This window comes from Alligator sinensis, unplaced genomic scaffold, assembly GCF_000455745.1.
Source record: "Alligator sinensis unplaced genomic scaffold, ASM45574v1 scaffold677_1, whole genome shotgun sequence".
Taxonomy (NCBI): Eukaryota; Metazoa; Chordata; order Crocodylia; family Alligatoridae; genus Alligator; species Alligator sinensis.
Window position 1 is genome coordinate 1,714,466 of NW_005842276.1, and position 16,740 is coordinate 1,731,205.

Genomic DNA, 16,740 nt, shown 5'->3' on the forward strand with positions numbered 1-16,740 from the left:
TCCCGTGCTTCTCCAGCCCCTAGGCTTACATAGTGGGTATATAGGGTATTTTCTGGCTCTGCTCTCCTCTTCCTGGGTGTTGCTTGTGTTTTTTCCATGCTCTCCTGTCCCTGTTGACATCTCCATATGCTTCTACACCAGCTTTCCTCTCTCCCCTGGGCCAGCTGGTATTTCCCCAGCCTCTCTTCTCTTTTCCATAAGTTTGTTGCTGCTTCTCCAGCCTCTCTCCTTTCCTCCCTGGGTGCTCTGCTGCTTTCCTTGCCCCTTTCCATTCCTCTCTTCCTTCATGGGTCTTGTGCTTTTCCAGCCTCTCTTCTCTATTTGGTAGTATCTCATTCGATTTTCTGTCTTTGCTCGTCAATTCCCCACATGTGCATTCCTCCTTTCTGGTTGGTATCCAGCATCAATCAGCCTCTCCTAGGTGCTTTTCTAGTCCTTCTCCTTGGTAGACCTATGGGTTTTTGATACTTATCAAAGTTTGTTTTCCTTCTCTCTTTTGCCTCCAGTGCTTCTTTCCCTCTCCTTAGTATCTCTTTGGCCTCTCTTCTCATAGCGTTTGTCTGGGGGGGTCCCCCACCTCTGTCATGTCATAGGTGTTCCTCAAGCCTCCCTTCCCTCCCCTTTGGTGTTTCAGGGGGTCTGTGGGTCTGTCTTTCTTCTCTTCCTTGCTGTTTCTGGTGCTGCTCTAGTTTTTACCTGCCCCCTCCTGCCTTGGCCTCTCTGGTGCTCCTCAGCTGCTCTTTCAACTTTTCCCCTATCCATTAGCTGCTCAGGTGTTGCTTTCATTCCTCCATCACTCGGATATTCCACCCTCCAGCCTTATTTCTTTTGCTTGATCTTGGGTGTTTCTCCAGCAGTTCTTTTGTGCTGTCTTGGGTATTTGTCCAAGGTAGCTCCTTCTCCATCATGTTTCTTTTAGGTTTTTGTGCAACCCTCTTACTCACCCTCTTGGTCTTGGTTTTTGGAGTTTTTTTAGTGTCCCAGCTACCCTCCTTGCTGTGTCTAGTATTTATACAGTCCCTCTTTACTCCTGACTGCCTGGGATGTTCCTCCAGCCTCTGTTCTTCCCTCTATGGCCTCTCTATAGATTCTGGAGCTTCTCTTCTCCCTTCCTTACTGTTCCAGTGCTTGTCCCACTTCTCTTCCAATCCTTGTTGTCTTAGGTGATTCTCCAGCCTCTCTTCTTTCCTTTTTCTCAGGTGTTTTTCCAGCTTGGTACATGATTCTTTTGCTGCCTCCTTACTTTTCTCATTGGGTTATGGGTGCTTCTCCAGCCTTTATCCTCTTTCCTGTGCTTTTTCAGCCTCACTGTTCTCCTTGTTTGTCTTTGTGGGCTCTCCTTCCTCCCTTCTCTCCTCCTTGGTGTCCTGGTACATATCCAGGTTCTTTCCTTCTCGTGCCCCCAAATGCTTCTCTAGCCTTTTTTCCTGTTCCTTGGTATCTCTTTAGCCTCCCATTTTTCTCCCCTGCATCAAGTGGTTCTCTGCCACTCCACCTCCCTTGTGTCTAAGGTGCTTGGTCATCCTCCCTTCTTCTCCTAGCATCTCATGTGCTTCTGTAGCCTCTCTTCCCCCTTATGTTGGATTTTTCCAGCCTGTCTTCTCCCTCTGTTGGTGGTCCTCATTTTTCTCCAGATTCTTCTGTCCCCCATGCTCTTTCATTTGCTCTGCCAGTGCCATTACTTTTTCTTGCTTTCTCAAGTGCTTCTCCAGGCTCTCTTCCATCACCACTGGTGTTGGTGTTGCTGTACTTTGTCCAACCCTTTCTACTTTCTTTGGTGTTTCAAGTATGGCTCCAGTTATTCTTGCTCTACCTGCCTTTGTGGTGCTATTCTACCTCTTTCAGCAACCCTTCTTCCCCTGTTCCCCTTGCTACCTTGGTCTTGAGTGCTTTGCTAACTTCTCATTTCTGCTTCTTGATCACTCATTCTTCCCCTACCTTTCTTTTGTAATCAAGCCACTTAGATGCTTCAACAGCTGTTGATGTCCTACCTTTGATGTTTCTAGGTGGCTGTCAGCCTCTCTTCATTGGCTCCTAGTGTCTTGCTGCTTTTCCAGTCTTCACTACTCCTGTTAGTTTTTAAGGTACTCTTCCAGCCTCTTTCTCTTCCCCCTTGGTGCCACAGATACTTTTCTAGCCACTTGGTTCCTTTGGTCTTGTCAGGGTCTTACCCACCTGCTTTTCCTCTCTTCTTTAGCTACATTTTGTCTGCTTTCTTTTTGTCAAGATGCATCATCTACCCCCATCTGGTCCCCTTCTTCCATAGTCAACACCATTTTCTGGGTCCAGTTTACCTGATCCCCTTGCCCACCTGGATAGGAGTTCCTTAGTCCTGTCTCAATTAACTTCTCCCCTGCCTAGGCCTGCCTGCCTTTGTCCACCTTCCCCCTCTACCTGTTTTTCCTCTGTCCCTGTGTTCCTAACCCTGCCTCCCTTCCCCTCCTGGTATGCCAGCCCAGTACTGGTTGTCTCATTTTCTTCATTTACATGTCCTGCTCCATTGGTCTGTTCCTTACCACCATCCTTGTATCTTGTTTTCTTTCAATCTGTAGTTTCCAAGTCTTTGCTTCCTTTTAACCCCATTCTGTCATCCCCTTCAAGCCAGATCATGTGGACTGGGTATTAGATGTCTCCAGCCTGGAGGTGGCTAGAGTTGCCTGAGCTGACTTTAGTGTTGGTGTTAAAGAATGGGGAATGTTTCAGACTGCTGATGGGTGTGGAGGTCAGGATTGCCCATGCTAAGTTGCAGGCATAGGCAGACTGGCATCTTGAGGCCAGTGGCAGTGATAGCTTAGACCCTCCCCACCCTCAGCTGTGAAACATAAGCATCTACCTGGCCTTGAGCTGGACCCATCTGTGCCCTTACCTTGGAGGAGCCCTTCCATTCCTAGCCATTAACAAGGCCTGTGCCTGACCCCATTCCTCAACACCAGCACTTGAGCCAGCTCAAGCAGTTCCAGTGGCCTCCAAGCCTGCCAGTACTGTGCTTCTACCCTCTTGTTTGCTTCATGTTGACTTAGTTTGTATGCTTGGTCCCAAGCTGGCTCAACAGTGGCCTGCCTGGAGCTCCTGCTCCTCCTGTCCCTTTACCCCCCACTTTTATTTGTTGGGTGCCCCTCTTTGCAGCCCCTTCTGTACTTTGGCAGCCTTTTTGCTCTGCCCTGATGGGCCCTGTGAGGTCTCCTGAAGCCTCCTCCTTGCTTGGTCAAGTGCTTCCACAACCTGTTCACTCTGGCCCTTTGTCTTCTGCTTTTTTCCCTAGTGTCTGTTCTGCCCCCACCATTGGCATGTGGTCTTATCTGGCTGCCTTCTCTCCCCCTTTGTGTCAAACAGACTCTTCCAGATGATACTCAAGCTGGTCTTCTTTCTGGTTCTTGTTGGTGCATCCCAGTGCTTAGTCTGCTGCTTATCAAGCCCCAAGGGCCTGGGTTCTTCAACCCTGGCCAGTCAAAGCAGGTGTTCCCTTCATGATGGTTTCCATCCCTTATCACTCTCCTTTGGTGTCACGAGCACTTTTCCCAAATCAATTCTCCCCTCATTTGTCTTGGTATCTTCTTGAGCCTTTCTTTCATTGTTGGTGCCTTGGGTGCTCCTCAAGACATTCACCACCCCTCCTCCATCATGGCTCAGTTGCTTCTCCAGCCTCCCTTCTCCCCTTTCCTCCTTGGTGTCCCAGGCTCTTCTCCAGGTCCCTGTTCTCCTCTCCTTGGTGGCTCAAATGCTTTTCCAGCCTCTCTTCTCCCTAAGGTGTCAAGTGCTCCTACCTCTCTTCCTTCTTTGCTGTGAGATGTATCCAGCCTTACTCATCTCCTAAGTGTCCTAGGTGTTTCTCAATCCTCTGTGGTGTCTCAAGTCTTTTTACCTATTCTACCTTCCACCCTCTCTCCAGCACTCTCCTCCCTGTGTGCATTGCTTCTTGACCCTATCTGCTCTTCTCGGTAGCTGTCACATTTGCTCTTGTTGTTCTGTTCTTTTCTCCTGCATGTCTCAGACTCCTCCACTGATATTTTACTCAATTTTTCAGGTGCTTTTCTAGTCTGTCATGTTCCTTTGTCTTCAGTTTTTGTCCAGCCCCTGTCCTTTCCAACCCAGTTGATGCTTTGCCTTTACTGTCCTCCTTCATGTTCTTTCAGGTTTTAATTTGTACACTTGGCACAAAACTAGACCAACCATTCCCCCAACACCCTTTCCATAGCTGTGGGATATAAGCATCCATCTGGCATACCCTTGCCCCTGAGAGCATGACCTACCTGTGCCCTTAGCTTAGCTTGGGGAAAACCCTGCCAGATGCAATGAATGTTGTGAAACTTTTCCCATTCTTAAAAGCTAGCACTTCAGCCAGCTCAGACAGGTTCAAATACCTCAGATACAGCCTCCTCACTGGACCCTGTTTGAGGCTCCTGTCTTTGTTGACACCTAGCTAGTAGATTCTCTGAAATCTGGACAGTTATAGTTGAGAGCAGTGTCACTGATTGGGGAGGTGCAATTTGGCTTGCTTAGTCTGGGGCTCAGCCCAGGGACTTAGCATGATTGTAATGTTGTGTAGTCTTGCTTCAAGTAGAGAGGGTTGACTTGGGTCTTGGGGTCCTGAGAGTCGGAGGTGGGTGGGGGAGATCTGACTTGGTTGGGCTGGTAGCAAGCAGGGAACTTGGGTGAAGAGCAGGGATTTACTCATGGTTTCCTTCACCAGTCAATAGAATCAAGGTCCTCTGTCCCTTGTTGTCACCCTCTCCTCTTGATCTGTCCTCTTTAGAGATGGCTAGAGTCTTAATCATGTCTCAATTACCCCTTTGTCTGAGGTATGCTTATCTGGCCTCCTTTCCCTTTTGGTCTTCTGTGCCTTCTTCCATCCTTGTATCCTTCTTCTGGCTCCATTAATTTCACCTGATTTGTTTAGGTTGTCTGTTACCCCAGGCTGCCTCAAATCACCTCTTAGTTTCTCATGCTATTCTCTAGTCACTTTTCCAGTCTGGGCATGTCTCCCTGTGTCCTGCCTCATATGCCCACTTAATCTCATCTCCCCTTATCTGCCCTGCCTCTCCCCTCTTGAGCTCTCCTCTCCTGTTATGTTATCTGCTCACCTGCCCCCAACAAAGATGCTGGGAAAGGTCAGGTGGCTGCTTATATGATCCCATTTGGTTGTCAGTTTTTGGTGTTGGGTTACCAAGGGTCCCTACACTTGGCTCCAATAGCACTTCCTGTGGCTGGGGATCCAACCATTGGGTTTCAGGAAAAGAGACTTGGGGAGCCCTCTAGGCAAGTCTTTTTGGCTGGAATCCTGGAGGCTTCCTGCCTGAGCCTGGATCTGAGGAAGCTTAAGCAGGCCAAAGTGTTTATGCCATGGAATGAGGAAGGGTTGGGGACATCTGAAACCGGGGAGTTATTCAAGCCAGGGGCACAAATTGACAGTGATCAAGAGGAGACTTGAAGGCCAGGTGGGTGCTTATATCTCAGCCCTTTGAAATAGATTTTGGGTTTACAGCTACCAAAGGCACCCTCACTTGAGGTCCAGTGGTACATAATGCTGCTGTGCATTTCCAAGATCACTTTAAGGCCTGGGTCTGGGGCCATTATGAGCAAGGGTCTGTGTTGTGAGGCTCTACAGGTCTCGGCCTGGGCCTGAAGTTTGAGGGACCTTAAGCAAGTCTTAATGCTAAAGAATGGGGAAAGTTTGGAGGCACTTAATTCTGATGAAGCACTTTTCCTACTTCAGCTGTTAAAGTGCAGAGAGCACTAGATAAGTTCAAGGTCAGGTGGATATTTGTTCTGCCACCTGGAAGTAAGTTTTGGTGTATGCTTTTGAAAGTAAATGTCTGTTGCTCCAATGAATCTTGCTGCTATTTATGATCCCACAGCCAGAGTCATAAGCACTGGGTTCGGAGGCTGCCTAAGTTCTTGGAGTCTTGGGGGGGTTTTTGCTGTGGGCCTGGGCTTGATGGGATTTCAGCAGGCATGTCTTGATGTGATAGCTTGTGCTATGGGAAGGCGTGTGAGAGCAGGCTGATGGTTGAAGCAGGGAGAGTTCCTCAGCAAACCTAGGGGCACAAATAAATATGGATCTAGAGGAGAGCTGAAGGCCAGGTAGATACTTATGTCCTGAAATATGCAAGTAGCTTCTGGGCATAGGGCTACCAAATAGCAGCTGAGGAGCCCAAAGTTGGGACAAAGCAAAGGAGTTTGAGTCCTTGTTAAGACAGAGTTAGTGTGGTGGGGGCACAGGGTTTGAGGGAGCTTAATGAAGTGAGTCACTGTGTTAAGAATGGGGAAGCTTTGAAGCCCTAGTCATAAGTGAATTGAGGGTCCCTTGTCAAAGCATAGGACAAGCATCCAACTGGCATTGAACTGTTTTTCAACCACCCACTGGGACAGGGAGCTGGAGGATTGTTGAATGTCCGTTGGATTCTTATATCCCACCACTTTCCTGTAAGGATTTGGTGTAGGGCTATTAAAGGAACCCTGCCTCTTGCTCCAGTGTTACTTGCTAAACCTGGGGATACTTCAGCCAGGTTTAATGAAAGGTATTTTGGAGCTAAGAGGTCTCCCACAGGGGCCTGGGTTGAGAGAGGCTGCAGGAGACCTTAACAGACCAAAAAGCTGGGGAGAAGAAAGGGTGGAGAAGCCCCTGAACTATCAATTGAGAGAAGTGGCCAGAGGAATACCTCACAGAGCAAGGATGGGCAATTATTTTGGGCAGAGGGCTGCTTACTGAGTTTTGCCAAGCCATCAAGGGCTGCATGACGGGCAGCTCAGGGCAGATTAATATTCATTTCCTACATTTTTTAGGGGCCCTGTGGGCCAGATAGAATGGTCTGATGGGCTGCATCTGGGCCCTGGACTGCATTTTGCCCACCCCTGTCAGAGCCAAGAAAAAGAAGGGCATATTGGAAAAGTAAGTTTCTGAGGACAAGGGGGAGTGAAGAATTGTCAGAAGTATATCCATGAGCAGTTGGAAAGATAAAGACTGCCTCTGACAACCAGAGGGGCTTCAGAAACAATTGACACACACAAGGGCAAAGTTAGAGAATGGAGAAGAACCTGAGGCAGAGCCTAGAGAGGCTGGAAGTGCACCTGAGAGCCCAAGGTGGAGCTAGAAGTGGAGGTGCACCGAAGAGCCCAAAGGGACAGGTGACAGCCCAAGGCAGAGCTAGGAGAGGCCTAAAGGAACCTGGGAGCCTGAAGTGTTAAAACCTGGAGAGGTTGCAAGAGTACATAAAAAGCCATGGCAGAGCTGGGAGAGGAAGGAAGAGAGGCTGGCACCTGAGAGCAAGGGATAGAGAAGAAAAGCTGAAGGAAGTGGGATATCAAAGGTGAAATGCAAGGCACCTGGGAAGACAAAGGGGGAAAGACGGGGCCTGAAGATCTCCTGAGAGACCAATTGAAAGGGGGAGAGAGGTAAAAGAAATATGTAAGGAACTAAGGGGGAAAACCAGAAGTTGGAGGAACACTTTGGAGCTGAAGAAAGAGCAGCAGGGGGAGTAAAGAGTCTGGGGAGGCACCTGAGAGACCACAGGGAAGAGAGGTTCAAGGAGCACCTGAGAGGCCAGGAAGCAAACAAAAGGTGCTGTGGAAGCCCTTCTGAGCAAGGAAGAAAGAAGAGACTAGGGAAGCACCTTTAGGAACAAAGCAGGCAGGAAGGGAGGCTGGAGAAACAGCTGAGAAAAGGAACAAAGAAGAAGACTGGAGAAGGGCCTGAAAGACCAAGATTGGAAGGAAAAAGGATGGAGAAGTATCTGAGACACCAAGGGAAAAAGAGAGGTCCACAGGAGAAGAGGGCCAGTGAAGGACCTGAGACCAAGAGGAAGATGAGAAACTGGAAAAGTTCTTTCCTTGCCCTTGGAATGTATGTAATAATAGTTGTTACATCATTTCTTCCAAGTTTGCATTGGGAACTTGTTTATCACTGCACTGCTCAGCACTGTTCACTCTCACAAGTTAAGTCCTACTCATTGCTTGCATGAGTGGCTCTGTTGACTTCAGTGGGACTTGTGCAATTTTCATATTTTGCAGAATTGGAAGTTAAGTAGCAAACCATGTGGTGAACTATGATTAAATTCCTTCGTATATTAAATAGAATATATGTCCAAAATTGTAATGACTAAGTTGTAAAGCTGTTGTCAGACTCCTTCTAATTTTCTGTTAGAAATGTCCTCATAGACACTCTCACACTTCAATGGTGTTGTGAGCTCTTCTTTTTCCCTGGGGCTGACTTTTTTTTTTTCCCCTCTGAATACCAAAGATGTTCATTGCAAAGAAGCCTCAGTAAGGCTTTCCTTATGTAAGCAAAGGAAATGGAAGATACTTCCTGTATTTACTGATGAGGAAGGAATGATTATTTGAGTTACAAGCAGAAAATAGAAATGAAAAAATTATGCATGTGGCATTTAATGTAATGCTTTCTATGATTTCAGATATTGCAGTCAGTGCATTGCTAGAGGATTATTGTCCTGTACAACAGAAGCTGGAACTTCTGGGCATTTACTTCTCTTAGAATAATTAGGCCTCTTCCTGCAGCCATTGAAGTGGAAAGGGAAGGCTTCCACCTGGCTAGACACTGAGGCCTGACAGACATAGCACTTACTGGTAGAAGTGATCAGACACCAGTCCATACCTGTAACAGAACAGCAGTTTAGCACATGTAGACTGGTTTAAACATGGTGGAACCTGGCCTAAGCTATGCTCTGCCACACCACCACCAAAGGTCAAATGTGCTTTTGGTTTACTACAGTTTTAAATTATGTTGCTTACGGAAAACAGCACAACTAGGATCAATTCTGCCTCAGGCATTTTGAATATCTGTGCCTCATCTTATTGTCATGAAATGTCTCACTCGCCAGGTGTTATTGCAATGAAGGATGAGGCCAGCTGAAAGCTGGTTATCTCATGTGAGCAATCTCAGCAAGTCTCAGTCCTACTCTAGTTTGTATCAAGGTATTACTAAAAACGTAGTAGCCTCCTGTGTTGCAGATATTGCTCTTCTATTCTTTGCTTTTGCATCTGGTCAATAAGATGGGTGATGATAATATCCACTCCAAGCCTTTCGGATAGGATGGGATATAAACATAAAAAATAATAAAAATTCTAAATATTGATCATTATTTGAGAATAATGCAATGACAAACTGGTGAAATAATCTATCAGGAAGGGGGTATTCATTTTTTGGTATGGCGTGTTATACAAACTATCAACTTGTATTAAATCTCAAGTGGTAAGGGCAGATTTTATCTTGTGTAATGTACTTGGAGTCTTAGTCCTGACATGGCACTTAAATTGTTTCAAGGAGACCCAAGATGCAACTGGTAATAGCTGTGATATGTTTGATCCATGGAATTGATCTGTGCAAGAACTCACTAAGCAGAATTAAAATGTTGATCCTGAAGTACATATAAATATTCCAAGTTTGGTATTACAGGGCAATGAAAAATCTCTGGGAAAAAAATAGATGTTTGTTGGTTGTGTACTAAATCATTTGATTAAAGGCTCTGTCCATTTAAGAGTTAACGCCTGACACTTCATTACACCTTGAAAATATAAGCTTACTAGAAATCATTTATGGTTATGATCCCAAGTGTCCATGGAGCGTAGAAAACCTTTAAAAAAAATAAGAACTTTGACAGACAGAGAACAGCCTTCCATTTTTTTTCCCCTGCAGATGGGAATTACCACCTACAGGAGATACTGCAGTGAGGAGTATGACATTGTGACAGAGGACGACTATATCCTTACTGTACAAAGCGCTCCCCATAGAAAAGTAAATATTATCAATATAGGTTAAAATGTCTGTCTTGGTTAAACATGGAACTTGTACCTATGATTTCTTTTTTTCCGGAACTCTTTGTAACTTAAATAACTATGTGCAGGAACCTAAACCTAGGAAATTTATGATTTTAGTTTTGCAGAGGTATTTTCAAGTTGACCATCTCTATCATGGAGATAGATTTCCCCCCCTGCCGCGCTCACTTTGGGCTAATAGCACTGCAGGAGGCCTCCTGCCATTAGCAGAATCTAGCAGCTGTGGAGTACAAGGTTGTGCTCTAAGCCTGTCCTAAACAGTTTAGGTTTTGATGTAGTCTGCCAAGCAAAGTTATTTGAATGAACTACTAATGTTTAATTTGAAAATATCATTTGAATTAAGGACACCCTTGTAGATGTATTTATTTTGGGAATTATATATATTCCCAATTATATATTTTATATTTTTTTTATATAAAAATAATGGAATGGTCATAGATCAGAAACTAAATTTTAAATAGTACGATACAAAATTAAGGTGACAAACTGTTCTCTGTCTGTGGCTGACTGAGCTCCTTGCAAGCAATTATTTAATATAAATACTATTGCAATTAGAGCCTGGTCTTAGATGGGAACTTGTATTTTTCAGTGTAAATAAACAACAACAAGTAATTCTTTTCTGTTGGCATGGTATTAGTAATGGTGGTGGCATTGTGAACTGTTGCAGAAAAAAATGCAATATGGGCAGGAGTCAAGCTAGAACTTAATCTATTAATTGGATACTTGGTAATGATAAGCAGAGGGAAGTACAGAAAGTCCATGGGCTATAATATTCCATCACTTATATAGAAAAGTAATTATGATTTTGCTGAATGAAGTATGTGTTTATATTTTGGTTTAACATGTGGCTGTCCTAGGTATCTACCATTCATTCTGTTTTTAGGACTTGGATTTTCTTTTAAATACCATATTGCCATTTCAAAGGATGGTGTGTTATTGAAACTTATTTGGTCTTTCCAATTAATTTTAATTGATGTGATGGCTAATTTAATGTGGTACAGTGTCTTTGTTTACTAAAGTATTGTTGCATAGTTAATGTTGAGTAACTAATTTATTAATTTAATATCCTGGGAAATATTGAGCAAGTTCCTAAGTTATGGGGAAGACAGTATTCTATTCTAGAAAGCTGAGGATATAACTAGTGGATCTTGGATCTTGCTCTGACCAGTAAGGACAAAATGATTGAGGAGGGGAGTAAGAAATTTTGGAGTAAGTGATCATGACATGACTGAATTCATGGCTCAAAGATGAGGAAAGGCATGGGTTTAACAAAACTAAGGGATATCAAAGGGTGGATTTCATCCAGTTAAGGGAAATAGTAGGGAAGGTTCCATGGAAGGATGAACTGAAGGATAAGGGGGTCAGGATGGCTGGCTGTTTCTAATGGATGTGAGAGATGGGGCAGTAAGCCTACCCTGTCACAAGATGCCAAAAGAGGAAAAGAAACTTACCATGGCAGTGAGCCTGGATGGGGGGAAATGACATGGTGAGCCCAGATGGAGGAAAAGGCTCACAGAAATCCCTGGATGCTAATTAATGCCATCAGCTGTGAGAACTGGCACAGCAGTGAATGGGATGCTACCACTGTACACACAGCAGATCAGTGTGGGAATTTAAAAGAGCTGATGGAGCAGTCAGCTCTTCTCCAGTGAGGGGAGGGGAGATCCTGGGATGCTTTGTGGGGAATGGAGCTGCTGCAGTGGTTTGTGGCTGATGGACTTGCCTGAAGAGCAGGGGCAGTGGGAAGCTACCACAGCTGAACCAGTGAGCTTGAGTCAGGTGGGTGCAAGAGTTCATTCTGCAGGCCTGAGAGAGGAGGAAAGAGGCAGATCTAAACTGTGAGTTTGGGGCATTGTCCCAAGACCGCTGTTCCTGTAAAGGTAAGGGGGTGGGGAGGGCAGCTTATGACTTTATTTGTAACCCATGAGGTGAAGAATGGGACAAGAGGCAGACAACCAGAAACTGGCTTCCTGGAGTTCGAGCAAGGCATCATAGAGAATCTGACTCCCATGGAGGAGACCTAATGAGATCAATGCAGGAACATCTTATGTGGTAAGGAGAGGGGATGGGGATGGTGGAGCCCTGTGTAAAGGAGCCATACTTTTAAGTTGCATGAATTAACATTGGCCTGGTCTCCCAGGACTATTCATTTGATTCCTTGCTTAACATGCAAGTCATGGTGGGTAAAACTAGAAGATAATCTGGTCTTGAGAGAGAGATTGCAACTTTACTTTGGCCTGGCTAGGTCTTCCCCAAAGTGGTATTAGAAACTTAAAAAAATAGGACACAATGGCAATGCAGGAATAATAGCAGACCAATGTGACTGCACAAGGAGGTCCTTGGATGCCTCAAATCAAATGAAAAACATATAGGTACTAGAAAGATGTTCAAATCTCACTGAGGAAGCGTACAACAGATTCACAGGTTGTAGAGTCGGAAGGGACCACAATGGATCATTGTGTCTGACCCCCTGCCCCTGCCAGGAAAGAGGACCAAGGTCAGATGACCCCAGCCAGGTGATTATCTAGCTGCCTCTTGAAGACCTCCAAGCTAGGTGATAGCACCACCTCTCTTGGAAGCCCATTCCAGATCCTGGCCACCCTTACTGTGAAAAATTTCTTCCTAATATCTAACCTAAATCCACTCTCAACTAGTTTACACCTGTTATTCCTAGTCACTCCCTGGGGCACCCTAGTAAACCGCATGTCCCCTATTCCCTGTTGACCTCCCCTAATAAATTTATAGGTGGCCACAAGATCTCCCCTCAGCTGTCTCTTGTGAAGGCTGAAGAAATTCAGCTGTCTCAACCTCCACCTGTAGGGTCTATCATGAAGGTCACTAATCATGTGAGTGGCCCTCCTCTGGACCCTCTCCAGGTTCTGTGTCCCTCTTGAAGTGTGGCGCCCAGAACTGGACACAGTACTCCAACTGCGGCCTGACCAGTGCCGCATAGAGGGGGAGCATCACCTCCTTTGTTCTATTTGTCATGCACTTGCTAATGCATGACAAGGTGCGATTGGCCTTGATGGCCTCATTACACTGCTGGCTGATCTTGGAGTTGTTGTGTTCATCTTGGAGTCAAAATAGCAGGAACTTGCAGGGACAAAATCGGGGAAGAAAGGGATGGGGGGGGGGGAATATTGGCTTCTCTTCCCAGATGCTAGGACAAGAAGGGGTTCTGTAAATACAGGTACATCGATCAAGAATGAAAGCAGTGGGTCCAAGGCTAAATAGCTATTAACAGATTGTCCCAAAAAATGGAGCTGCTTAACAAATATTTTGCCTTGATCTTTGCATGCAGCCAGACTACTAAGAAAAGTTACTAGACAAGTAAGGGAAAAGAGTGAGGGTCATTATAGTGAAAATGTCAAAACTTGTAATTTAGTCATCAGGGCCTGATGAACTGTAGAAGGGATCTTGACAGTAATATTAGGAAGTCTTGGTAGATGGGCCAGGTCCTAGAAGACTGGAAATGGGACATAGTGCCTTTCTTTAAAAAGGCAAAAAGGAGGACCTGGAGAACTATTCACCAGTCAACCTGACTTCAGGAACTGCAGCAGATTATGAAGAAGTCTATTTGTAAGCATCTGGAGGAGGAAAGGCTGATCATGAGCAGCCAGCAGATACTTGGTAAGAATGAGTCATGCCAAAACAACTTAATATCCTTTGAGAGAATCATTAACTGGGTGGATAAAGGGCATTGCAGACTCAGGGCATTTAGTCTTGTTGGATTTCAGTAAGGCTTTTGATAAAGTCCCACATGTCCTTCTCACAAGCTGATTGAGGAAATGTGGGCTTTGATAAAATTACTACAAGGTAGACAGGGCTGTTGGTTGTAGCTGTGTTGGTTTAAGGACATAAGCAGGCAAAGTTATTTGGGTACATGTGGTATATTTTATTATCTTTTGTTGGTCTAATAAAAGATATCGCATCTGCCCAGAGACAGATTACCTTTTGGTTGTGATTGTTGAGACAAGATTATAAATAGAGCATTTTTAGAATGATGTATGAGGCTTTGAATGGGCATCCGTGGGGGTCTGTCTGATCCAGTGCTATTTAACATGTTTACTAGTTACTAGAATGATGCAGTAGTTTCCTGAGCATGTCCACAGATAATACAAATATATTGGAGGGTAGAAGTAGAATTCAGAAGGATCTTGATAAATTGGAAAGTTAGGCTAGGAATAACAGAATTAAATTTGGTGCTGACAAGCACAAAGTTCTACATCAGGGGTGGGCAAAATGCAGCCTGCCCATGGGACCCCTAAAACATTTTGAAAACTTAATATTTATCTGCCCCTGGATGCCTGTCATGCGGCCCTCGATGGCTTGCCAAAACTTAGTAAGCGGCCCTCTGCCCAAAATAATTGCCTGCCTCTGTTCACCTTCAAAAGAATCTAACACAAATACCGAATGGGAGGTAACTGGCTGGGTGATCTGCTTATAGCTAGGCCAGTTTCCTTTTACCTAAACTGCCAGATGTTTCTGTTCAGTGGGTTACAGGGGTCTCAGCTGAGAGCAGTCTCCTGTTGCTTTAGGGATTCCTGTAGGGCTTACAAAGGACTTAAGCTGGTGCTTCACTTTAACCCTATGAGTTGTCCCCCAGAAAAGACAGAAAAGAAACTGCTTATGTGGTGTTTGGCTTGGGGCATCACTAGTTAAGACTGGATTACAGATGGCCAGGAATAGGATTTGAAGTGTAAAGTCTGGTGAAGAAAGCACACTTGCTTGTTCATTTAGTGGTTTGGTACTCACTCAATGAGAGATGGACATAAGCATCTCTGCATTACTAGCTGATGTTTCTTCCTCCAGTCCAGTTAGTTTTAAAAGAAAAAAAAATTCTACTAATGTGATTTTTTGCTTTACTGTTTTCACTAAATGGACAGGTGTAACCTTCCAGCATAGATTAACATTATTCCACAGAGCTGGGGAAGAGAAACTGTACTTTGGCCATGCTTAGGTTGAGATGCAAAGTAATTTGATATATTAGAACATACTGTTTGTAATCCCATGTACTCGGAAAAGGTTCCATTGGACTAGTACTCTTTCAGTCATGCAGCAAATGTTTGGTCATAACTGCACATTTTGAAATCTTTCCTATATCTGGATGTGGTTGATTCCACTAGAATATGCTACATAACCTCTTTTCCTTGCATAGTATTAGCATAGCCTCTTGCTTTAAACTTGAATTTGCAGGTACCCACAAAGAGTTAACATGGCTAGTTTGGTCTCACTGAAAGTGTATGGCATTCACAAAATCTGATGCATTTCTCCCTAATAATATTTGACTAGATATTCCCTGTGTCCTTCCCTCTGCTTGACCTTAGTATCCTGTTCTCATCACAGCGTCTGAACTAGTCCTTTTCTATTATACATGGATGATACAAATTTAGTAATTTAAAGAGGCTTTTGATGGAAAGGGTGCTAAAGCATACATTGGAGTATGGAGAAGCAACAGGGGTGACCGAAGGAGAGGTGCAGGAAAGAATAAATGGTGGGCCATGTTTTTGGAGTGTACATATGCAAAGGGTGTGGGAGAGTCTGCCACTTTGAGTGTAACTGAAATAAACCTGTCATTGGCATGGGAGATGGTACTATATGGACTCCTACCAAAGGGAACAGAGGAAAGGTCATTAAGGGTTTCATTAATACCTGTTAAAACTAACTTATGGAAAGTAAGAAACCAGGGGTCTAAGGGGTTGTCTTTCACTGAAATAGAGTGCTTGAAGCTGGGGCTGCATGAACTTAAATACTGCATCGATTGGGACAAGGAAGAGATGCTAGAGGAAGAGGCAGAAGTGGAGGAAAAAGTCATGGACACATTTGTTTCACTAAACCAACAGAGGACTGATGGGAGGGGCAGACAGTTTCAGGTGGTTACTGAGGTAACAGGTTTTTCATGGGATTCTGTATGAAGAAGACTACTTCTGTAAAAGTTTGTTTTTTATGGGAAGTTCATGCATGTTTAAGGGTTTAATAAATGCAGCTATGTTGGTTTTTTTTTTTTATATATGCAACTGTTTCTGTGGTAGGAAGTCTTGGTAAAACAAGGGTGCTTAATCTGTGTAGCTCTGCACGTCTAGGATTAAAAATATACTTTTTACAACTTGTAAAAATAAATTAAAAAAAAAAACCAAACAAAGGTATCCATCAGCATGTTTCCCCTATATAGGCTGTGTGTGTTATAGTCATGCTCACTGTTCATTGTATTTAATTGACTTCATACTAGGCTTTTTGTTACTGAGCACATGCTGCTTTTAGCAGTAGTTAAAAGATATGCACAGAAGGAAGCCAAGTAAAAATAGATGGCCTAAGAGGAGGGGCCAAGAATAATGATAAGTTGGAGAGTTATGATTAGATGCAAAGCTTAAAACTGAGTGATCCAATGGGGCAGCTTCCATCACCACATATTTCTAAGCAAAGCTAAACCACATACTGACACACAAACTGGTTACGCAATTCTGGGTACTTGCAAGGCAATGTTTAACCTTCTAGCGTCAACACATCCTCAAGATTTTCTGGGTGGTTTTGCTTTACAAGTGGGGATGCACAAAGTGTTATAGTTCGCCCTACTTCAGGCTGTGACTTCTCAGGCTAATTCAGTATGGCTACCTTACAGTAGTAATTGATTTTTGGTGATGTTAGGCCAAATGTCTTTGAAATTGTAACAACTGTTTTTATAGGTATTCTTTAACATTCAAGCTTGATTACAACTTACAAACAAGACTTATCACCCTTTCTTTGTAAAATGTTAATGCGGAAACCTAGAGATTTCACTCAGAGCACACAGTCCTAATGCACAGGCTAATTTGTTATTTTGATAACTAATAGCAGTCACTCTATTAAATAATAATTTTAAATGATGCTTCTATTATACAAGAGATGTTGGATTTCTTGTATGGCACCTACAACTCAATAAATGGAAGCAAAACAGAGATGCAAACAGGATGA

General features: G+C 44.2%; 1 long non-coding RNA gene across 2 annotated transcripts in view; it reads left to right on the forward strand.

Moving 5' to 3' along the window:
- The window catches only part of LOC102378873, a 19,183-nt gene extending 3,645 nt beyond the window's left edge, over positions 1-15,538 (forward strand). The window contains exons 1-5 of one of the 2 annotated variants that reach the window (XR_324351.3): positions 5,231-5,435; positions 9,650-9,748; positions 11,718-11,841; positions 13,290-13,419; positions 15,508-15,538. This is a non-coding gene — a long non-coding RNA (uncharacterized LOC102378873). Of the gene's footprint in view, positions 1-5,230; positions 5,436-9,649; positions 9,749-11,717; positions 11,842-13,289; positions 13,420-15,507 lie in introns of those variants that run through there. The other variant, XR_324350.2, reaches the window with a different exon arrangement.
- The last annotated feature ends 1,202 nt before the right edge of the window (positions 15,539-16,740 follow it).